Source organism: Lepidothrix coronata, unplaced genomic scaffold (genome assembly GCF_001604755.1).
Source record: "Lepidothrix coronata isolate B3197 unplaced genomic scaffold, Lepidothrix_coronata-1.0 Scaffold75, whole genome shotgun sequence".
Classification (NCBI taxonomy): Eukaryota; Metazoa; Chordata; class Aves; order Passeriformes; family Pipridae; genus Lepidothrix; species Lepidothrix coronata.
In genome coordinates, this window is record NW_016690255.1 from 5,959,883 (window position 1) to 5,984,191 (window position 24,309).

The 24,309-nt window shown below is 39.5% G+C and overlaps 1 protein-coding gene across 2 annotated transcripts in view; it reads right to left on the reverse strand.

The window, feature by feature from the left end:
* The window catches only part of LDLRAD4 (low density lipoprotein receptor class A domain containing 4), a 254,135-nt gene extending 238,808 nt beyond the window's left edge, over positions 1 to 15,327 (reverse strand). The window contains exons 1-2 of one of the 2 annotated variants that reach the window (XM_017819440.1): positions 15,307 to 15,327; positions 1,825 to 1,955 (exon numbers count right to left, since the gene is read on the reverse strand). The gene's annotated coding sequence lies outside the window, so the exon portion shown is untranslated. The remainder of the gene's footprint in view (positions 1 to 1,824; positions 1,956 to 15,306) is intronic. The other variant, XM_017819439.1, reaches the window with a different exon arrangement.
* Positions 15,328 to 24,309: the final 8,982 nt, after the last annotated feature.

A 24,309-nucleotide genomic window follows, 5' to 3' on the forward strand; every position in this document is an offset into this window, starting at 1 on the left:
TTTAACACAAGGATCTAACCTTGCAGGTATGCTGGGTTTCCAGGACATTTGTTGGTTGAAGCAAAACACGAACAAGCTTTGTACGAGTTCCAAAATACCAAATCACTCTCCACTTGGGAAGTGTACAAGGTATGCAAGTCTAGACAAAATAAAATGAGACTACGTACATGCATCTGCTTCCTTACCACTCTTAGGTCAGTGACCCAAGGACTCCATGCAGCTTCTCTTCCAAATCTTGAAGTTTGCTTTTCTCCTATGTAGACAGTTTCTCTATTCCTCATCTGGTTCCAGGATTAACTGAAAAGGCTGCTACAAAAGCCAGTCTTTGTGGCTTTCAAACATCCAAGCCTTTCACATCTCTGTCTTCACAAAGTCTCCATTCCTTTATTAAAACTTCTCTTTCTCCATTTCAGTCCTCTAAATGTCATTACTACCAGTAAGCAGAAGTGGCTTTTTCTGGACACAGCCATGTTGTTCCCTTGAACCATTCCCATCTGACAAAGTGTCGTCATGGTTTAATGACCTCCACTGTCACTGGCCAGGGAGATACAAGACTCAGCCCTGACAGCAGATGGCTGATTCACACACACCGACGTTCAGCAATCCAACAATGATAGGATCACGCTCAGCCTATAAATTATGAAAACAGCAATTCTATGAAGCGTGACCTAAAATTTCAGGGGACCGAAGTATTTCTGAGTCGAACTTTAGATCTGGGTCAAAAAGGTGTCAGCTGTGAATCTGCAGAATTTTAATCATCTCATCATAGTTCTCTCTCACACAAATGTACAATGTTTGGAAGGCCCACAGGCATGTTTCCTGACACCAAGGTAGGACTCTGGATGGGTCACCAAAACACTCACTGCTTCCGTGCAGTATGTAAGAAACTCTTCTAGGGTCTAGAAGAGAGCAAACTGATGTCTGTCACATTTTTCTGACTGTGCACTTGAGCACAAAATAGAATTATTAAATTTTTTTTTACTAAGTCTTATAACAGTTAGTTACAGTAGATAGAAAAAGATAAAATAGAAAAAGCACACTAGTTCTGCAGCAATTACTGTAGGCCTTCAGGTTGGCTATGCTACAGTCACCATTTCTCACAATGATGCACAGCAAAAGAAAGAAAAGGGTGACAAAAAATTAAATACCTGAAGGGTACTCACATCCACAGGATGAGTGAATCTTTGTTTATGCTAGCCCAAAAATAAGCACATCTTTATATTACACAAGAGCATCCTCAGCTGAATGCAAGAATTTGACATCTCTTACTTCTTCAATGCATATCCTGAAGAGTTTACTGAATTAGTCTCTGTCTTTGCAGCTCCCTCTGTGTCTCTCAAACCACACTGTATTTTAAATGTATGTGTCAATCAATGCTGCTTGAGCCATTTGACTTTACAGTTCACTGACTAGGATCTCATTTTCAAGTAATTCTTCTCACGAGGCAGAATAGAAACATTAACTGGGTCTTCCACATCCATGAAAGTAATTACCAATATGCTGGCTACTGTGGGCATCTCATTTCTCTCCCCTCTTCCTTCTCCACCTCTTTCACCTAAGAGAATTGCTTGAAACAAGATATTTCCACAAAATATACAAGGGTTGACAAATCACAATCTTCCAACATCTAAAAATTACTAGTAAGGTTTAGTTACAGCTACATATATGGATATGTATCTATACAAACACATCAACACCTAAAACACGTAAAGGAAAGATCATGATGTTGTGGTACAGTATGGCTGAAATGTTACTAGAATGTGATTAATTTGACCAAACTATTCCTCTACTGGCAAAAGATTTGCTTGTTTGAATCACATTTACCTTTCTTGAAGTGTTTCAAAAAGAAGTCTTGTCTAGTTTAAATTCATCCAATACAACATAATGACATCCTTGAAATCCAGACAGTCAGGAAATTCTTCCTTTTCCTTCTAGTTGTGAATATGGAGTGTGATCTACAAGAAAAAGACAGTGGGGGGAAAAGTTTGGCAGGCAATTCTTTATCTTCTCAGTGGGTCAGGATTTTCAAAATCCTTACTGAACACAGCCCTGACTCCAGAACTTCATTCAATCAATCAATCAACCACTACTTGGTTTCCAGAAAGAATTCAAAGCAGATTTATAACTCCATGTCAGGTATTCTGTCCCTCTCTTTGCTGTCTTAATCACAAAGATATTAGAGTGAAAGATCTGATTTCTTATTATTATTTAGGAAAAAACCTGCAATGTGCAGTTTTCATTGTTCTGCTGTAAATTTAAATTTACCATCAGGAAATTTGTAACTTTTTGTTTGAACCTACCTAAGAGAAAGGTTATAGTTTCTGTGCTGTGAAGTGGTAATACGCTTCACAAAACCTGTACCGAGCCCTGAAACAGAAGTAAAACCGTGGAAAACATAAAATACCCTTTCTCCTATTAGACACTTCAATTAATCAAGAGCTGTTGGTGAATAAGTTAAGGTAAGTACTCACCAGCTTTGTCGAATAAACATGTTTTAACCTAGAAACAGCTGTGAAAAGTTCAGCAAATTTTATTCTCTGCAGTATTCTGCTACCTCCGGGATTTCCACTTTTCTAGGGAACATCACTTTTTCTAGATAGCATGTTGAGCCTGTTAATTTGCAGATACTCATGCAGTATAGTATCAGCCCAATCTTTCTAGTTCTTTCAGTAACGGCAAGCAAACTCACAAAAGCTTTGCCTCAGATTTCACAGGCATGTGTGTGCCTCTCTCTCAGTACCCAGGCTGACGTGCCAATATGTAGGATTAAACTTTTTCCAAGGTTGAATAAGCCACCATCTGTCTATCTTGTGTGGTGCTGTGCGCCATCCGGGAGACTTGTCCCTTAGAGCATGTTTCTACCATATGTCACTCCTGAGTGATCAGTTATGCCAAGACATTTGGGAAAAAATGACTAAGTCGAGCTGGAAAACCCTTTCCGAATTCCAGAGGAGGTTTGCCAAGCCTGTATTTGCAAATAACGTCCCATCCACCAGTTTTTGCATATATTGTATGTAACAATAAATAACTTTTACCCAAAGGGACGTGATGTACCTGCCCTCCACTGTCCAGAACTCATGTACTTTTTAATAAGGCAAGAGATTCACGTATGATGCATATTCAGGAAAAATATATGAATTTTTACAGCGACTTTTATGATCGCTAACTTAAGAAAGGAAAAAAACCAGATGTAAGGAATATATTCCAAGAAAGACTCTACTTGCTATTTTAAAGCCACAACAAACTAGTAATTTCTTTCAAAATACTGAACTAAAATTACCTAAGGCAACCAAATGCAAGGCTTTTTCCTAATAATAACCATCTAAAGTGCTCACCTGCATGCAAAGTGATCACCTAAACTAAATGTTAAACTGCTGATATAGTTCATGCAATTAGAATTTGTCTAATAAAGAATATGACTCTATCCTATTTTAGATTTAAAGAACCATTTTATGTTCCAATTCCTCAATTATTAAATTAAAACTCAAGCCAGCTTCATTCTTACGGCCAGCTCAAGGCTGTTCATTTACATAACTGACTTTCAAGGGCACTTGGTTATGCAGCAATTAATACCAGTAAAAAATCTACCAGATCTGCTACCTAATGTTAAGGAAGACATTCTTGAGAACATTAAAGAAGAGAGAAATTAGTAAGTCGTGATTACAGCCTCCATGAGTAAGTTTAACATTGAAAGAAAATCTATCCTAAGGGCAATAGAAGTATTAAATATCAGAAGACAAATTATAGAAATTATTACATTTAGTGACAAAGTAAGATGAGGAGCAGTACTGAAGTCCAAGAGGGAACTTAGTCCTCTGTGTTTTGCCTTCAGAATTTGGACAACCATTGAAAAAAGAGGAAGACAATTCAGTACTGAGATTTGTAGAACAAAATGCAACAAAGAGTAGAATAAGTTCATGTTAGACAAAAAAAAAAGTACTGAAAAAAGGTGATTATGAAAGGAAAATCAGGTAAACTATCACATCAGAATGGAATATGATTTATTTTTCAATGTATCTAATTTAAACCATCTCGCTATGCACAAAGAATGAAACTTGCTACGTGAGGATCTTTCAGTCAGGTGACTAGTAACAAATTGATCTGTGAAGGAAAGAAAGCCTCATACTGTAACTTGGACTTGCTGAATGGAAAGAAGAGAGGAAAACAAATATAGAACAGTTAAGCAAATTTGGACTACTTGTCTACGTAATACCTAATGATTTTGAAGCCAGCATATTTTTCTAAAGGCTCAGCTCCTTCCTGTCCCACTCTGACAGCCTGAGGCATTCACAATGCTCAGCCAAGACAGACTGGAGATGCTGGTTCTACAGCATCAACTTTCTGCTAACCCTTCTTATCCCAAACAGAAAGCTCTAGGCTAACATGCACCTGCTCTAACGTTCTCCTTGCTCCTTGCATCCGTTTACAGGTCCAAATAATATTCTCTTTAGGATGAAATATGATTTAGGTTTACGACTGACCAACTCAGAGAGTTGCAAATAGGGACAAGAGGGGAGGAGGGAAATTCATCAAAGCTGCCAATTAAGAAAATTCTTATTCTGGATAAGAATTTGCACTGTGAAGGTGGTCAACAGCTTCCTCACAAAAGGAGCAGCCGTGTAGCTTCTGCACTGCCACCCCTTGCCAGAACTACAGCAGAAACAACAGTTTCACCTACAACAGGCATCATGAAGATCCACACATATCTGTAAGGAAAAACTATGTGGTAACATAAAGGGAGAAAACATTAAAACACAGAGAAGCATGAAATTTTTTCTTTCCCCTTATGTTCAGCTTGAGGAGGCTCAGGATCTGTCCCCCAGTTGTCCCGCACTAGTGCAGACATACAGACAGGAATCCTATCAATCTTCAGAGATATGATGTTTTTTTATTTGGTTTAATCATTGGGAGTTTCTTGGAAATTCCTGGCACACACATGTTGTGTGTTCTTCTGCGTTGCACTTCAAACATGTACTAAGCCTCAACACTGTTGTTCTCACAAACTTTTTAGGGAACTCTCCATGCTCCTGGAATTCATAAGCTCAGGATTCCAACAATCACATGCAAACCCACTCCTCTAAGAAAAAATTCACTCTGTGGCACAACTAAATATTTTTGTTACATAAATGCAAAACTTAACTGAAACATCTGCTGATAAATATAAGACTAGAACACCTCAAAGGCAGCAACACTGAAATGTATTTCCACAGGAAACCTCATGTAGCAGAAATGACTTCAGAGACAGTGTTTACAGACAAGAAGGGTTCTTCAAGCACAAGGCCAAACCAGAAGACTTGTTATGTTCTCTGAGCCACCCATCTACAGGGTATTTCATATTTTCCCACAATCATTCATCACAGTTCATTTCCCAGTGGAGACTCTGGGCCCTACTTCGCAAGAGTATTTTTTTTAGTGACCAAGACATAAGGGAGAAAATACACGTTGGTGGGAAGCTATCAAATGTCACTGAAAACTGCAAAGATGCTGGTCCTCTAATAGAAAAGTGCAATCTGCAAGCACTATGGTACTGCAACATAAAAAGAGTTTGTTTTGCAAAACTCTTAATGCAATATTACGACAAAGCACAGTTTCTTCTCCCATGAATCATCAGTATTCACAAACCAACTAAAACAATCTCTACATGCAATGGAAAAGTAGCTTGGAGATACCTTTGCTAGGGGTGCAAAAAGAAGTACTGTTGGGTGGGGGCAGGGGTAAGGCTTGCTTTTTCCAAGCACAGAGATAAAGCAGTTTTCCTCACGTAGCTTTCCTCTTCTTCACTTTCCCCCTCCTCCACACAAAACACAAGAAAAGCTGCCATTGCTTTAGGTCAAAAGAAAAACAGGCCCAGCTGCTGTAAGCCAAACAACGTACAGGTTTGCTATCTCCCCTGCTGTTTTGGCTCGAGCTCTTCAGACTGGAAAATTCAGAAGCACGATCTCCCAAGCTCTATAAATGCCAGAACCATCTAAGAGGAAAATAGGACAAGGCCACCCCCAGGCAAGTTTGTACTAAAATCTGCTGGCTGCAAGGCAAAAATACAGTAAACATCGCATAGGGACAGACTGCTCCTCGGAAAATATTCCACAAGAACAATATACCTTCTAAAGAAAGGCTGAGTTAAAGGGACTTCTGGAGGGAAAAAAAATGCAATGTTTTAAAATCCTTGCGAGGAGTTAGCAAGCTAATGGCACACTTAATAACAAATTGTTTGACAGGCAATATGCTTTTGACATTAATCCAAAGAAGAAATGTAAAAGCGACATTAAATGTTCTCTACAAAGTGATAACAAATTTGGTATCCTAGAATAGTTCTGAGTTCACAAAGGAAATTTTGCTTTTGTCTTGATGATTGATTATGTGGAATAAAACAAGTAATAATAAACAATTAAATCATCAATATCACCATCTTGTCCTTTCAGGAAGGACAATTTAAGTTAAATTTTTGCAGTCCTTGAAAGCTGAACTTTGCAACTGATTACTGTATGTTTCAACGTGCTCTATACTGACTCAACCTTGAAAAACAAGCCAAAAACAGAAGTTGAAACATCCTTTTTCCTGTGTAGCTCCAATTTGCAGTAGCAAGAAGCTAAACAACATGCTCTCCACCAGATGGCTGAAATAAAAAGAACACTCCTTCTGATTAATTAGGAAACAAATGAATCTGCTGTTAGCACAACAAGTTACCATCAGGAAACCTGGGTTCCCATTAAACTTTGATATTTGTTCTTTCTCTGCAACTGTGTTCAAGACCATCCTCAGATTTGTCTCGCATTTCAGAAGCAAAACGTTACACACCAGTCCATCACACACAGGTATCACACCAGCCATTGAATAACCTAAAAGAGTATCAGCCCTTTTCACAAACTGCTATAGGCTTCCTAAAAGAGAAAGCGTCCATCAGAATAGAAACAAATGAAGGTCTCCTAATGCTGTGAGCAGAGTCAATAGGTAAAACCACACATCCCCTGTCAGGATTCATTGAGCAATGGAGGCTCATGCATGCACATCCCAACTCTCCAGCTGGTCCAGGAAACGGAAATCCCCAGACCAGCTATAGTACAAGGAGCACGGATGTGACAGCCAAAGCAAGAGAGGCCAGCCCATGGTTCCCTGATGAGGCTGCAAAGACTGTCAACATCTCAAGTGAAGGTTCAGAATACAGTGCAGGCACTGGAGATGGAGAGGGGTAAAGGCATAAAACATACAGAACTTACACAAAAGACATACAAGTGCCTGCACTTAGAACATGAATATGTATGCTGCTACTGAGGTGAGTAGTCTGGTAAGAAAAAAAATGAGCTTACCTGACCCAGTAATGTACAGATAAAAGCTCTTAGTGTTGTCATTACTCCTCTGCTTTCAATGGAAGTCCTGCTGTTTCAGCAAGGTACATTGCAAGCTCCAAAACTAGGAAAGGCATATGCAAGAAAACCATGCCCTGTTGCTAAGATGACAATACTGAGGCAGAGAGCCCCTAGCTTTCTTTGCATGAACAACTGCTGTTTTGCACCAAACCTGGGACTCCATACTGTCAGAAAGTGGACCCACGTAAAATTTCTGCAAAAATAATAGTCTTTGGCACAGTGTTTTAAGAAGATCCACCTCTTCTTTTTGCTTATATTTTACTTGATGCCTCCTCTAAGACCCGTGTTGAAAGAGACAATGAACAATGGAACCTGTGCAGGTTCTTCCCACCACTCACAATACTGCAGACCTCAAGAATATCCTCTAATGTCTCTTCCTGACAGGATGAAGAATCCCTATTTCCCATGTACACAAGCCTTTCTGTATCTCTTAAAACTGATGCGTTTTCCAAATTTTTCTCATCCTACTGTATTGTTTTTGAGCTGAGAGGATGAGAACTGCACATGATACAAGATGCTAGTGAGCCACGAACCTACACAGCGGCAACAAGTATGCCATCTCTTTAATTCTCTATTCCTTTATTAATATTTCCTAGCATTGGATTTGCTTTTCTGATCAGTGTAGAGTAGTGAGCTCCTGTTTTACACTGCTGTTTATCATAACCTGGTAAATGACTCACTCATGGTAACAGTCAGCTCAAAGCTCACCATTTTTTAGTGGAATCACAGTTATTTTTTTCCCCGTGTCGACCATTTGCCATTTATCTGCACTGAATTTTCGTTGCTCTTCCACCACTCAGTCACACAGCCGTGTCAGGCACTACTCCAATTCTTCATGGTTCACTTCAACCTTACTACCACAAGCCTGTGAGTATCATCAGCACCCTTTCTCACTTCATCAAGGTGCCCCTTTTCAGTATACTTTTTATATGATGAATGCATCAACCAGTCCAACTACTCTGGAGACTGTCAGAAGGGACCACCTTATTCTTCCCATCTTTTACCCACAGATTAGTCCATGACATGACCCTCCTTCTTCACGCACAGCTGTTTGGTTTTTTTCTGGTACAGAATGTTGTCAAATACCTCTGTATGACATCCAGATCTTTCTTATTCACCTGCACATTCACCCCCTCAAACAGCTTCAGTTACTTTGAAAGGTGGCATTTCCCTTCGTAAAAGAAAAGTTGACTCTTCCTGCAGAGCTTGTATTTGTTCCGATAACGCATTTGTAAAAACTGCATTATGAAGTAGATATTATCCTTGTAATACATAAATTCTGCATCTTTGCAGACAAGATGCTAGGGAAAAAGGAATGTCATTTTCTTTTGATTAAAAAAAAAAATCCATAACCACTTGCTTATTTCAAAGCCAAACATCCAGGGAATTTAAGGTACTGCCAACCTATCCCCTTTATATATGGCTGCATATATAACCAAGAAGTGGCACAAGCAGAGTAATAACAATTTCTCCTCTTCAGTAAAGATGAGACTTTATTCAATTTTATAACTATTTTTAATCTGAGGGTCAGAAAGTAAGTAATATTTTTTAAAAAATTAAAATATTTTCCTGCTCTCTGCCACGTGTGTAGGACTGCCAGCAACTGCATAGCCTCAGAAAATTTTCAGAGTCAGCAAGTTACAGCTTCTCTCAAGTTTTCTCCTTGATCATATTCAAATTGCAACTATTCTTTACTAATATCCATCGCCCTATTTGCTCATTTTTGCTGATCATTAAGTTAATGGTGCAGGAAAGCGTGTCTTTCCAACCTCCCATCCTAGCTGTTTCCTGCTAAGCCCACCACAGAGGGCGTGGGTACACCCATCTGAATTCTGAAAAGATATGACAGGGATTTGTAGGAGTTAGTGATGGGAAACTGATTCCGCTCACTCCCATGTGTTCCTGCATTAATGGTAGCCACAGCCCAACCCTTAAATTATTGTCTGAAACCTGCAGTGACTCCTCTCATTAAAGTTCTCTCCTAACATTTATCCTGGCACTATCTGTAACACCCTCAGCTTCTTTGATATCACCACTTCCAGACTCTTTGTACCTGGATCATTAGTGTGAACAGTGGTCAGAAGCTCTGAAGAGCACAGGACACAAGTTGGGTGCTGGTACTCTCAATTTACACTACATCTCACATAAAATAACAAGTTTATTATCGAGGTTAAAAGACCTAGAAAACAGCACAGAGAAAAACTTCAACAAAGTGCAGCTTCATCATTAAAATCTCTCTTTATTTGAGCTTTCTTGTTGGTTTCATTATTCAGAGAGGCAGAGAGCTCTGTAAACAGATTTGCTTAGTTTCCACATCAGTTGCCAAATTTCCATCCTGCGGAACCAATTTTAAATAGAAATAAGTGTCTCTTCCCATCCTCTGTTCCTTGGTGTCATTCTTATTAAGGATACAGAGTAATAAATTAATGGAAATGAACCCCCCCCACAGTGGGGTTCAAATCCAAATGTTAACTTTTTTTAATTGCAAAAAAAAATTCAGATCACTTTGATCCATAAGTCAGTCTTTTTTGCAGCTATGGAAAGTTTTTAAACAGAAAGTTGCCAACAATGACTTTGTTATAAACTGGAGTTCAGAGTTATTTTTATGGAATTTTGTCTCAGTAACTTTTAGCTCAGCAGTTCTCATGAAAATATTTCCAAACCACTAACTTAGCTAAATATTTCCAGTAAAGCAAAATAATTCCCATCTCCTAAATACAACTCTACTTCTTTTTTTTTAACTTCACTTTATCCCTCAGAAAAAGTAGTACAGCTTTAAAAATGGGGAAGATAGAGAGGGGAGAAAGGAGACCAAAACAAACCTAAGAAACCTTAAGCAGCCTCTTCTATCTCTGGTTCACAGCAGATGCAGGACTGGAAATGGAGATGAGATATTAGAAATAATCTCCTACATATACACAGATATTAATAGCAAAGGCAAATAAACCAAAATGATCACTGTAATTCAAAATACCACAGTACTTGCCTAGCAGAAAGATCTCAAATAGATTCAGCCATTGTTAGCCCATGCTCAGAGCCAGAATTTCCACACTAACATAAAGAGCCTCATAAATGGAAAGAAAATCTGATGGGCTTTATATTACCTTTTTGTTTAGCTTTTTCAAAGAGGGAGTGTAAAGGAATCATTTATTATAACGCTTTCCGTATCTGTCAGATGTTGCATGTTTTATGTAACTATAACACATTTGGCAAACTCTTCCTACCTACCCATATGCTAGGGAAAAGCTCAAACTGTGCAAGAGAAACCTTCCTTCACAAAGTAAATTTCCTCCTAGAGGAACTGTGAGTTGCACCTAGGGCTCCCAGATTTCCACGTTCTCCTCTCACCGCAAGGACTGATACTTCTACATAACCTAGAACTCACATCCATCCTGCACTTTACACATGGCAAAACAGCAGCTGCATTGGATAGTTTCACATACCAGACTGCTGCACAGATGCAGTACAACCAAAGCAAGCCCTCATCCATGCACCTACAATGGTTTATTCAGAATGCAGGTGCCAGATGTGTTTCCACAACTGGCCAATATGTTACCATCGCTAGTGATGCTAGTCAGGCCCATGACATGAAGGACGTTGACATCCATGACCCCACCACAGACTCAAGGGCAGTCAGCTGGGCATTAGAGCTGACCCCAGGGGCCAGTCCACACAAGATGCACTGTTCTGCTTGCAGTAAGTCTTGATCTTTAACCTGGAGGAGAAGAGGCTCCCACCTCTGATGTTGAATTTCAAATCTCATTCACCATATGTAAGAGACCAAAATTTACAAGTTCCACAGGTAGTCCTGAAACTGGTACCTTCCAGTTTTTTACTGCAGTACATTGGGAAAATGGCAGCAGCCGTGATGAGTGGGAGTTGCCATCAGAATATTCCAGGAGAGGAATGAAAGGAGAGTATGGAGAACACGTAGGAAGCTATGGCAAAACAGGACAGGGTACGCCACAAAGTTCTCACAGCACAACTTCAGAGAAAAAGAAACTGTTCTCAAACAATGGGGCTAAAAAAAGAAACAGAAGCGAGGAAGAGGATGAAGAAGAGTCCGGGTACAGAAGAATGGCAGAGGTTGTTCCAGGTAGCCAAAAAAGATCTTACTTCTTGGTTCATCCTTAAAATGTATTTTAGAATTTAGAATTTTAGAAACAGATTTGCAGAGCAAACTGGTAATGCATTTCATTCATCAGAGCTTTCACCTGCAACCTACCTATACAATTTAAAAATGTTTTCAACTTACAACATTCGCTAATTAAATACTTCACATAAACATCAAACAGTTGTGTAATCTTGGCAAATATGTGTCACAAGTAGCCCTCACAATACAACCTCACTATCAGATTCACATTCTTTAGCAGGTTTAACTGCGAGACCGAGCAGGAAGTACTCTTTGCTTTCAACATTAAGAATCAGGGCATGGTGGTAGAGATTGTGCGGGATTTTTCAAACTGCAGACAGACCAATTACTTTATCTGCTAGGATCATCCAGTCAAGTTTTGTTGCTGGCTTTGTTTGAGAAGCTGCTTCACTACCCTTTGGAGACTCTTCAGTTGCAGAAAAAATGCCTGTAACTCAAATATATACACATAGTTTAAAACTGTGATACACTTGCGTTAATAAGAACTCAAGACAGTCTATGATTACAGCAATCATGGCAGGGTTTCTGCAAGAGAAGATCAGGAGTCACTGTTTCAAATGCAAAAAGTGAGCTGTCAAGTGACCAACAGGGGGAGGTTGCAACAGGATGTTTCATTGCATCCGTAGAAAATAGTGCTAAGCCCATCCATGAAACAAGAAGAGAAAAGGGATTTAAGGGATTAAAATATACAGCACTTGTTGTTTTTTAATCTAGAAAATGAACCCTGCAAGGAAGTATGATGGAATAAGAGTGGGACAGAGAGAAGGATAAGAGCAGGCTGCATGAGAGACCTGCAGGATACAAGTTAAGTTGTCCTGAGTGAATAGGTTTTGATCAATCTTATCAGTGTCCTACATTGCCACTGCAAAGAAAACATGGAGCAAATCCTCATACAATTCCTGCTGGCCCACCTGAATGCAGCTACAGCACTAGATCTGAACCTGAGGGGCAAAAGAAATCTTCTGTGGACAGAGTACAGAAAAAAGCATTCATTTGTCAAGTAAAAAGGGCTGTAACTGCTTATTACCTTGAAATCTTGCCTGTTATTTCTAACAAGATACCAAGGCACTGGATATTAATGTCTAGAAATAAAACCAAGTAGAGAAGCTCACAGGAAGAAAGATTATGGTTTTTTGAGTGCTAACTGATGCCATACTGAGAAGCATGGGGTTTACTTTAAAAAATGTAAATTTATGTACCATATTGTTTCAAATAGCTAATAAACGCCTCCAGAAGTGCAGTGTGGTTTATACCTGAAAATTGTGGAAATTAGTAGCCACTCCTGGATGGTGTATTAAAGATATCTGTTTCCTGAGATTCCTTTTTTTGGTCTAATGCTATACAAACAGAATGCACATCGGTGGAAATGCACAGATGGCAAAAAATACTCCTGCTTCATAAATACACCAGTACACGAGATGGATTACATAAAATTCTCAACCTTCCTAAACCTCTCAAGTGTACTGTGTGTATTACGCTCACTTAGAATAGTGAAGTAACTCCAGTGTTGTCTTATGACTGACAAAGGCACAGAAAACAAAGGTATCAACTCACCACTAGTTTTCAGACAGCCAATTATTTAATCCTTGCTAAACTAAGCATGAAGATTAAAAATTAAGGTATCTTTACACATACACCGAATTCCTTCTCCATCCAGTTTATGATCCTGTTCCCAATTAAGGTTTCAAGCTACTGAATTTTTTTTAAAGTCTGCATTGAGTTTTCGTGGCAAGGTTTTGGCAGCAAAGGGGCTACAGACATGGCTTCTCTGAGAAGCTGCCAGAAGCTTCCCCCACGTCAACATTGCAGCCGGCTCCAAGACAGACCCACTGCTGGCCAAGACTGATCCCAGCAGTGACAGTGGTAGCGCCTCTGGGATAATGTACTATAGAAGGGGAGAAAACTGCAATTTCAGACAAAGAAAGGAAAGAGAATATGTGAGAGAAACAGCCCTGCAGACACCAGAGTCAGTGAAGAAGGAGGGGAAGGAGGTGTTTTAGGTGCCACAGCAGATTTCCCTGCAGCCCACGGCGCAGGTCATGGTGAGGCAGCTGTGCCCCTGCAGCCCATGGAAGTCCACACTGGAGCACAGATCCACCTGCAATTCATGGTGGACCTCAGCCCGGTGCAAGTGGATGACTGAAAGAAGGTTGTGACCCTGTGTGAAGCCCACACTGGAGCAGACTCCTGGCAGGACCTGTGGCCCTGTGGAGAGAGGAGCTCACGCTGAAGTATGATTGCTTCACAGGACTTGTGACCCTGTGAGGGACCCACGGTGGAGCAGCCTGTTCCTGAAGGACTGCACCCCATGGAAGGGACCCATATAGAAGCAGTTTGTGAAGAACTGCAGTCTTTGGGAAGGACTCACACTGATGGAAGGCTGTGTTGGAGCTAGAGAATTCGGGAGTGAAGTTGAGTCTAGAAGGGAGGGGTTGGGGTGAAGGTATTTCAAGATTTAGTTTTCATATCTCATTGCCCTTCTCTGATTTGATTGGTAATAAATTGATTTCCCCAAGTCAAATCTTTTTTGCTGAGTGATTTCTTCCTGCCTTTATCTCAAGCCATGAGCCTTTCATCATATTTTCTCTCCCCTGTCCAACTGAGGAGGGGAGTGATAGAACAGCTTTCGTGGACACGACATCCAGTCAGGGCCAATCCACCTCAGAGAGTCCTAAATTTATTTCAGAAACAAAGTTCTCAACCCTACAGATTGAGCCCAGCCCTAATGAAAATTACATGCTCCTGTGACTTGACCAGGCTGGATGGGGTTTTGAGCAACGTGGTCTAGTGAAAGGTGTCCCGACCCATGGCAGGGGAGTGGAACCAGATGATCTTCAAGGTCCCTTCCAAACCAAACCATTCTATGATTCTATGACTTAACAAGTTTCTCTTCCAAGAGTCCTCTTTAGAGGTGCGTAGGAATCTGTGGTTTGAATATGTTCCACAAGCAACCAACTTTACCTAAAGAAATGAGGCTATGTTCAAGAGCTACACAATGCACTTTATAATAGAAACACTGACAACAAATCATTTCACACGTGTATTGCACAGGTCTAACTAAATATTGTTAAACAAAAAGCCAAAATAAAGAAAGCAAAATACACAACTAAAAATATTTTAAACAAAATTGTGGGGGAAAAAAATATACATATTCTTGTCAAACTGTCTGCAATAACTCTAGATTTTTCCCATGTGTACCTATTATGCAAATTTTAAACACAACTGTATCTAACTACATTAAAAAATACTCCCATTGCAGTGTATTGCACTTAACATACTATATCATTTGATATGCATATATTACAAATATTCTGCATACATCACATATATTCTACACTTCCTGCTACTCTTCTCTCAAAGACCTTTTCCAATAGGGCAGTCACAGCACCATCTCATGACTTGTACATTTTATTAATCTGTAGTGAATCAAACTAAATGCAAATGTAATCATTTTTACTGTGTACATTTCTACAGTTTTGACAGTAGATGTCCTAATTTGACTCCACGGATCTCTTTAAAATAGTAAAAGTGTATTCGTGTTTCCTTAAAACCTATATGTGAAATGATTTTGGTTATGATAATCAATATATAGATAATGCCAAACACGCATATAGAATGTAACATACAACTCTATGAAGACTGTGTTATGTGTCACATGTTGCAACTTCCACCCTTAAAGGACTAAAGGAACAAGTATGTACAGTTGAGTCAAAAGCTAGACTCTTCTTTGAGATAGAGAAGAAAAATTAAGCAGTTTACTAAAAAAGTTAAATCAAAGGAATTTACCAATTATATGCCCGATCTTCCCATTTGTAGCTGCATTAAGGCAGCTTCATGCACGCAGAGCACAGCATGGTATAACAACTTCAACTATGTCACAATACTTCACCACGTTTCTAAGTTCTGCAGCTTATGCAACCTTCCAAATCTTCCGCATAATACTTACTCATCCAGCTAGAGAAAACACAAATAATCTAAAGAACCAATAATATACATGATTTACGTAATACGCCCTGTAAAATAAAACTGTAGAACGAGTCTAATGAATTAAAGCAACACTAAAGCTGCAAGGGGTCTGAGCCCTCAGTTGGCTGCTTTGCATCACATGTGCTCACAGATCGATGGCTCCCCTGAGACAGTGACAGAGCATCTGCACAAGGGGTATCTGTTCAACTTGTTAGAACTGAAAACTAGCTAATGTCACATGATTTATGCTGTTTTCAAGTATTTGCCTCATAGCATATGGTACCTCGGGAAAAATCTACCACCAATTGCCACTGACTGCTGGAAGAATGGTAACTCCTTTTGGCTGAGAGACAGTGAGTGAACCAGTTCTACAGAGGCACCTGTGACATGGAGGGTGTGACAATCACCAGGAAGAGAGTGAAGCAAACCACATGGGTGAAAAGAAGTAGTTCTACGTACATGGAGTATCTTCTCCTAAGTGGCTTCATCTTAAAGAGCTTTATCATAAAGAGCTTCACTTTTTAAACCACCTAAACATGAAAAGTGATTCACTGGTTACAGTATCTGAATTTTTCAGCATCTTATAAAAATCTAAACCATGGATCTTAAAATTATACTGGCTTCTAGAAGATCAGAGTTCCACCTGAATTGTTTTAACCTACCAGTAACACTTTAAAACTATTTTCTCTCATTGTATCATTTTCATTGCCGTTTCTGATGATCATTTAACAACTTGCCTTTTTGTGATGTTCATTTAGCAAACAGGTTCAGACAGCTACTTTCCTTTTCCTGTCACTAGGAAACATCTTAAAACATTTGATCACTAGACAGATTTCAGCAGCTTTAGTATATGGAACTACGTGCAATTTAGCCAGCTGCATGCAGTAGCTAGGACTAAGATATTTTAGCTGTTACTAGTACCAACACAACTGCCAGTGATAGAAACATATATGACATGAACAGTCAAGTGAGAGAAAGGGGGCAAGAACAGAAGAAATGTGAAAATCCCAAGGAAAAGGGAAAATAGAAGATTCAAAAAGCTTTGGAAATTGCAAAGGCCGGCAGTGAACTGAAAAAGTATTTTATAAAAACACGGATTGTTTTCCCAGACAGTTAAAAATTTTTGTTAATGGATAACACTTCCTTATTATATAATTTCTACATGGAAACACTAAAATAAGGAAATGGGGGGCGGGGGGGGAAAGGCGAGCATTGTGTACAAAAATTGCCAATTTCTGTCCACAGCCATCTTTTCCTTCTCTGGTCTGTTTTGGAGCATCTAGAGCATTAACACAGAAAGAAGGCTGCAACTAGAATCTTAAATATGACGGGATACAGACACTTGCCTTCCATGCACACTGTCATTGTGAATTAGGCACGAGTTGACAAGCTAAAGACCTGGCTTGCAGTCTCATCATTCAATCATCCATCCAATCTCATCAATTGAGCAAGGCAGTAACACATGTCCCCTCTAGCTTAAATGACAGCAAAACTGTGGGTTGTAATCACAGGTCATCTTCAAACGACACTTATCATTAAGGATGGTTTTGTTCCGAATCAATTATTATTGAGAATTACTCTAATACAATACCTCTCTTTGCTTCTTTTAACTCTTGCATATAATACTGCTTAGAAGAACATTTCAAAACAGTAATTTCATAATTTTCTAGGAATAAGCTAATAGTAAATGACATTGTGCAGAACTCAAGATTAGCCACTTGCAGTCCAAAAACTCTGGCAAAAATAAGGTCACCTATATAAACTTTCACTACTGAATCTTTAGCTAGTACTAATCTACAGTGCCTTATCTACAGTCTAAATTATTTTAATCATGTAGAAGTGGTCTCAAATTACCCTGGACATAAAATTTTGAAAAATAAATGAAAATATAAATGATAGTTACACATCTACACATAGCATCTAATGTTTTTCTAACACACAAAATGCATCCTTTTTCTAAATTTGTCAAATCATGATTTTGTTCTTTATTGACCTTCTACAAAAAAGACTGAGCAATAGCTGTTCTCTCTGGAGCTTGAGTGGCACTACTGGACTAAGTCAGCTGAAGTGCGACCTGAAAGGATGCTGATGGAGCCAATGGAAAAACAATAGGAAGAAAAGTTATACTTCTGTAGAAAGGGTAGAAGTAAAGTGAGAATCACTACTTCAGTGAGAGGATAGGCTCATCTGGAGCTCATTTACCAGTTTTTAAACACCAAGAATTCCTTAATAAAAAAGGGTCAAATCCAACAGACACCACAGCAGCATCTCTGGGATTAGACAGAAAGACAGATTTTCAACTAGTCAGAGAAATATAATCAAATCTCTATTAGCATAATTTGCTTTGTGATAGTTTCCAACAGCTGAGGATCTGCCTTGCATATAACCGGAAATTTGTTTGTTATCTCACATCGCTAGACATGACGCACACCCTTCCCAAATTCTACCAAGCTTAAACAAAATTCTAACCACCCAGCACAGATATTTCATCACAAGTTTAAGCTTCTCTGTAGCACCCTCACCACCTTCCCAAGCATATCAATCTCAAACACTTGATAACAGCTACAGAAAATAAGGGAACAGAGTTCTGTGACAGCATATAAACATTACCAAAAATATATTTTATTATCAGAAAACGTATTTTAAAATTTGCACCTAGTAAACTGTTAAATGTACCATTTATGCATCACTCTGACAAGAATGGGTTTATCCAAGTGAACAGTAAGGAACAGCTTTTAGATAAGGATATGTCATAGACTCATAGAATAGCTTGGATTAGAAGGGACCTTTAAAGGTCATCTAGTCCAACTCCTCTGCCACGGACAGGGATATCTTCAGCTAGATCAGGTTGCTCAGAGTCCCATCCAACCTGACCTTGGATGTTTCCAGGGCTGGGGCATCCACCACCTCTCTTGGCAACCTGTGCCAGCGTTTTACCATCCTCATTGTAAAAAACTTCTTTCTTATGTCTGATCTAAACTGACCCTCCTTCAGTTTAAGGCCATTCCTCTTGTCCTATCATTACAGGCCCTCATAAAAAGTCCTTCTCCAGCTCTCTTGTAGGCTCCCTTCAGGTACTGGAATGCTGTTATAAGATCTTCCTGGAGTTTTCTCTTCTCCAGGCTGAACAACCCCAACCCTTTGTCTGGCTTCATAAGAGAGGTGCTCCACCTCTCTGATCATCTTGGTGGCCATCCTCTGAACTTGTTCCAACAGGTCCACATCCTTCTTATGTTGAGGACCCCAGAGCTGGACACAGTGTGGGGGTCTCACCAGAGCAGAGTAGAATATACATATGTATGTGTATAAACACACACACAGAGAGTTTTCCAAATAACTGCTCTCTCAATAAGACTGTTATTATATTAAACAATTCATATTTTCACCTCAGTGATTTAAGAAATATTTACCAGAAACTGGAGTGCCTGAACTGACTGAGATCATGAACTGATCCTCTCCATGCAATCTGTTGCCTCTGCTCATTCTCCCATCTAGCCTGGATGCATCTCTTGCAGAAAAGGGATTTGAGCAAACCTCTGAGCAAAAAGCCTCAATTTTAAGGAATTTTCAACAAAATATTTCTGTAGTTCCAGTAACTGAGTGATGGCAGATGTAACATAAAGGTAACTATTTACTCTCTCTAGGTCTACATTAAGTACGATTATTAACAGCTTGTGCAAAAAAATCACTGCAGTGTGGCAAACAGTTCAACTGCATTCAGTCCAGGATAAGTCCTTACATCAAAAAACACACAAAAATTATTTTAAATAATAAAATTTGGAAGCTAAATATCAGTTTAAAGTTCAACTTCATTTCTATTAAAAGATTTTTTATTTTTTTAAGCAGAATAATACCACAACCATTGATTTTCTTTTTCCTTTCATACAGCAATTGGGATTACTTTTAAGACAAAAATAAAGTTACTGACCTGCAAGATAAAAGTATTTCTGTTTTCAAATGAAATATTTAGCATCATCTTTACTCTGGAAATATTTTTTACCCACGCAAATACAGACTCACAATGTCATTTTCTCTAGATCGTGTATTTTAACTTAGAAAACATACCAATAGTTATAATAAGCCAAAAAATGCAAAGATGAAGTCATGCGTGTGTCAGTCTTGGAGACTGTATTTGATAATCAAAGTGCTCCTATTCTGACCACTAGGAGCAGCCACTGAGAATGGATGAATTTGAGAAGCCATGGCACAGTAAAGTAACTAACTGAATTTCAAGAGAAATTAACTTAAAAATTAAAAACATCAGATATTCGATAACTGGGGTCGCTGATATCTTAGTAATATTAGTAAGGCTGGAACTTGATTATTTCAAAAATTAAAACCAAAAAAGAGGCTAAGTGCACACAGAACAAGGCAAGTATTTTGGGATACACACAACACAGTCAGTCATTCATATTTTACTTTTCTTCAAGCTCTAACTCATACTATATATCCTCAAAGTTATCTTTTTGTTTAATCTTTGGCCAAATAAACTTTTTTTCCTCACAGAGATAACAAATTATTTTCATTACAGTTCTAAAGTTGGGGAGAAGGAGTACTAAAACCTCCCTTGATATGATAAACAAAGAGGACTCCCAAACCAAGATCTACAAAAGAACTTGGAAAATTAATCCGTATGTCCAATAAGAACAGTAAAACTAACATACAGAATGTCCATGAAAAATGAGCAGTCGGAGAACTACTACCTTTGGCATACCATTGATGATAACAAGCTCCATGCAAGCCCTGAGGAATGGCAGATATTATGTAATTTTTTCCAGCCACCTCTTTATAATTAACTTCAAATATGAATGGGAGGCTTCGAGTGTCAGAGCTGCGCTGCTCCTGTGTAAAGGACACGTACCCAACCAGGGACACCAGAAATGGCTGTATTCCCCACCATTAATACAACCACCACTTCATACACTGGTATGGAAGCCCTCACACGGGTGGTTCTTGTGGTGTAACACTTCATGTAAGTAGCAAAAGATCTGCTGAGCATTTGCTGAAAAGAATAACATAACAGTTCCAGCCAAACATGAAACATGGTTTCCCCATGTGACAAAGCAAATCCAAAAGTCAGAAGGCAGACAAGTATGTCAGTAGGCAGGTCTTTGGTATGACCATCTCACCAGTGATGATCCTGCAGTGATTAACTGCAGGTTTATGTGGTGATACTGGAGGATATTAGCACAGTATGTCTTAGGGGGGAAAAAAAAAATGGGAACTCAACTCCACAACTTAATTTTTGGTATCCTCTTAAGATTATAACAGGACTTAAATAACTGGCTAAAGAAAGAGTAACCTTGGACCTACGCACCACATCCGGTAACTTTTTTTCCGAAAGAGTGCTTAGTTGGAAGGATTTCATGTTCAAGGTGACAGACTGGCAGTAATGAAATGTGAATTCTTCCATTTCTCTTCAAAATTGCAGGCAACAACACAGGGAACTTCTCACACTGTCCAGTTCAATTTCCTTCTCACTTAATTATAGATCAGGAGTAATTCCACCACAATTAATTAAGTTACATCAGAGGCTGACAAGAGAAGTAGCAGTCTGTCTACAGCATGACACAGGGGAAAGACGACTGTTCTCCCACCACAGCCACTCATGTTTAGCCTCAAAGAACATTAACCCATTACAATTGCACTAATGACCAGAGCTATTCAATGAAAGGGCAATTAAAGTTCTGCAAAACTGAAGTCCTGAAGTCCAATCATACTTTTTAGGAAAATACCTTAATGAACAATGTAAAGACGAGTCTCAGAGAAGGGCTCTCCAGCCTTCCTGTATAAATTGACACAAGAGCCACAGGCAGAGAAAGGAGGAGCAGCTTGCAAGGACACCCACTGCTGGAGAAGACTCCCCCAGTGTGGTCCTTCTCATCAAGACTCCAGCTTTTAGCATTGCATTTGGCAAATGTCCAACATTTGCTGGACAAAATGAAAACACCCCTTTTTCTTACTTGTTCCTTCACAGCCATAGTACTGAATCCCATTTCCATATTTAATTCTTCATTTTCACTGCAGAAGGAACAAAATGCTCTGGTGAACTAAGACCAGCGTATAACATCTACCTGAGAACAAAACATGACATCAGACATAAGGTGAGAGTTTCCAGGCCTGGACCGGACGTGACTAAGTAAACTATAGATGAAAGTCACCTGTAACCAAGGTTCTTGACTTGGAAAGGGAGAATTAAAAACAATTAAAATGTAACAGAACTCCACTCACCATCATTTCGAGATACCTTTTAATAGTATCTACAGTTTTTCAGTCATAATTCACTGCTCTTGTCTTCTGGTTTATCCATTGGTTTCTCCACATCCACCTCAGACCTTTAGCACTCTCAATCAGTCTCTTTCCTGCTCTGCCCTGTTCACTTACTTCACTTACTGCTTCTCTCTAGCCCTTCGCTGTACAGAGCAGCTCCACTCTCTCTCTCCAGAGAGAGTCACCACCTTGCTTACATTTTACTAAGAGCAGAATGAACCTGACTAATTCTTACCCAGTCATGGACTGGTCACTGTGGGGTATCTCAGAGGCTGACCCCAATTTCATGAGCAGACTGCAGACTGGCACTAGGGAGACAGACCTTATGTGCAGAAGAGGAAGAGAAGCAAGCCAAGATAAGAAGGGAGGCAGACGCAACCCGTATTCTTTTGGGGGCTCTCTCTGCACTGCACAGATGTTGCCTTACACAGCTCATCATAGGAAGCAGAGTGTGAACAAGAATCCTGGTGCTTCAGACACTTTCAGGGAAAGGCTATCCAACTACTGGAATGAAGCTGAAAAAAAAAACCAGAATGCACAGGAGACACAGTTTTTAATGGAAATACAGATTAGATGTCAGAGGGCTATGAAAATACCATAGGCTACACTACAGTTGACATAGTTTTAATACTTAAAAATCAGTGTACTTTAGTACTATTGGGAAAAATAAATTTGAAGTGATCAGCACGTGACAGTATGATTAAAGACAAAAAGTGGAGCTGCACAAATCCGAAAGAGTCACTTTTATGGAGTGATGGCTGCTGCAAACATGAGCTGCAGAGTGAGTGGGCACTTTCTAAGGCAGTGCAACTCAGAGACGGTCAGTTCCTCTCTGCACTGCATTCACATCTAAAAGTCATAACCTTAATTTGAAACTGTACTTTAAGTCAGTACCCAAAAGGCACACTGGAACTTCCTGTTTGTACTTCAGTATTCCTTCTCTCTTTGTTACAATCACAGAAGATGGAGACACACCACTAGCTCTGATCCACCCAAAACCACATGGACCCTCTATATTCCTAACAATATTTACTGACATTTTGATGGGGTCACCTTAATAAACAAAAGAACAAAGATAAATTACTTATTAGCCCATGTGACAGATGCACAGAAGTCTGCTTTAACCAACCATTCCAGATCCATTTCCACTTTTTACATGACAGCATATGTTGTTATTTACTGGGAGTAATCCCACAGGTTACTGGCTAACTTTACAGCAGCATGTTTGGGTTTTCTATTTCTTGGTCTAACATTCAGGCAATGTTTATTTCTGCATTTAGCCTGACAACTTAAAGTGAAATAATTCTACTAGCTTAGCCATTTCCTCTGTTAAACAACAGAAATCCAGGGGTTTCTGGATTTGGCAGGTCTTCAAGCCCAACTAGCAATCCACAGTTCCCTGCAAGAACATGCAGCATAAAGCTAACAAATGGCATAGGAGCAAGAGGGTTAGAAGCTACGTATCTTATCAGCTGCATCCTAAGTCCCTTACATGAAAGCCTGGCCTAACTGAACTCACTGACCAGCACTTTATAGATAACTCAAACAAAAGGGGATGTTTTTTCATGTGTTTTAAGTCAGTTATTAAAAAAAATGCCATCCATTGCTGTCATGCAGTATGGTAGGGAGTTATTTTTCCATAGTTGTTCTTCACATCACTCTTCCTCAACTCACTCCCAAAACCAGGTACTTCCAGTTCCTTACACAACTGAACAACCATTTTTGTAATACCAGTCCCAGAGTGGGTCATTTATAGAGGCTCCTTGTTTCTAAATAGGTTTTTTCACTGTTATTTTTCTTATAAATTCCTTCTTTTGCCTCCTGCAGTTTTTTTACACGCAGAAGGACTTAGGACCCTTGGAGAGATATTTTCCCCAAACAAATGAGGGCTCTGTGTTCCCATACCTCTGGGAAAGACCAAGATCACAGAACACATACATATGTGCTTCCAAAGTGCTGACAGTGAGATTCAACCTAGCTAGAAATCCTCATTTAAGTACAATTTATTCTCTTCAACAAGATGCTTCCAAGTAAAACATACCATCGTAGCCCTGCTAGATGGAAGAGTGGCTTCAGCAGTGGCGCTTGCTTGAGAGATTCTCACTCCTGCTGGCCACTCCATTCCCAGCCCGCAGGTTGCTGACCCTTCCTCCTCCTCCCCTACTCCAGTCATGCCTCCACGACCACTTCAGGGTTGCATTTAAATCGTACAGTGGGAATGACCTGCATTAACAGCAATTCCCTTCCCATTCCCACTTGGAGGTTTAGTCTAAATCCAGACCCTTCGAGTAACCCACTTCAAAGCACACCACTGCAACAGTTGTCCTAGCACAGCTCCAGCAATGGTCAACCACCAAATGTAAAGTCTTCCCTCGAAGACAGTCACAAATGGGTGAGACCTTCCCCCTGAGACAACAGTGATCGTCTTCTTTCCTAAATTCATGCTCAGAAATACTTCCACTGATTTGTTGCATCTCAGAAGCTTTCCAGCCCAAATAATCAGTCCAAATCATATAACCAGGATGTAAAATTTTCGCTCCAATGGGTCATATT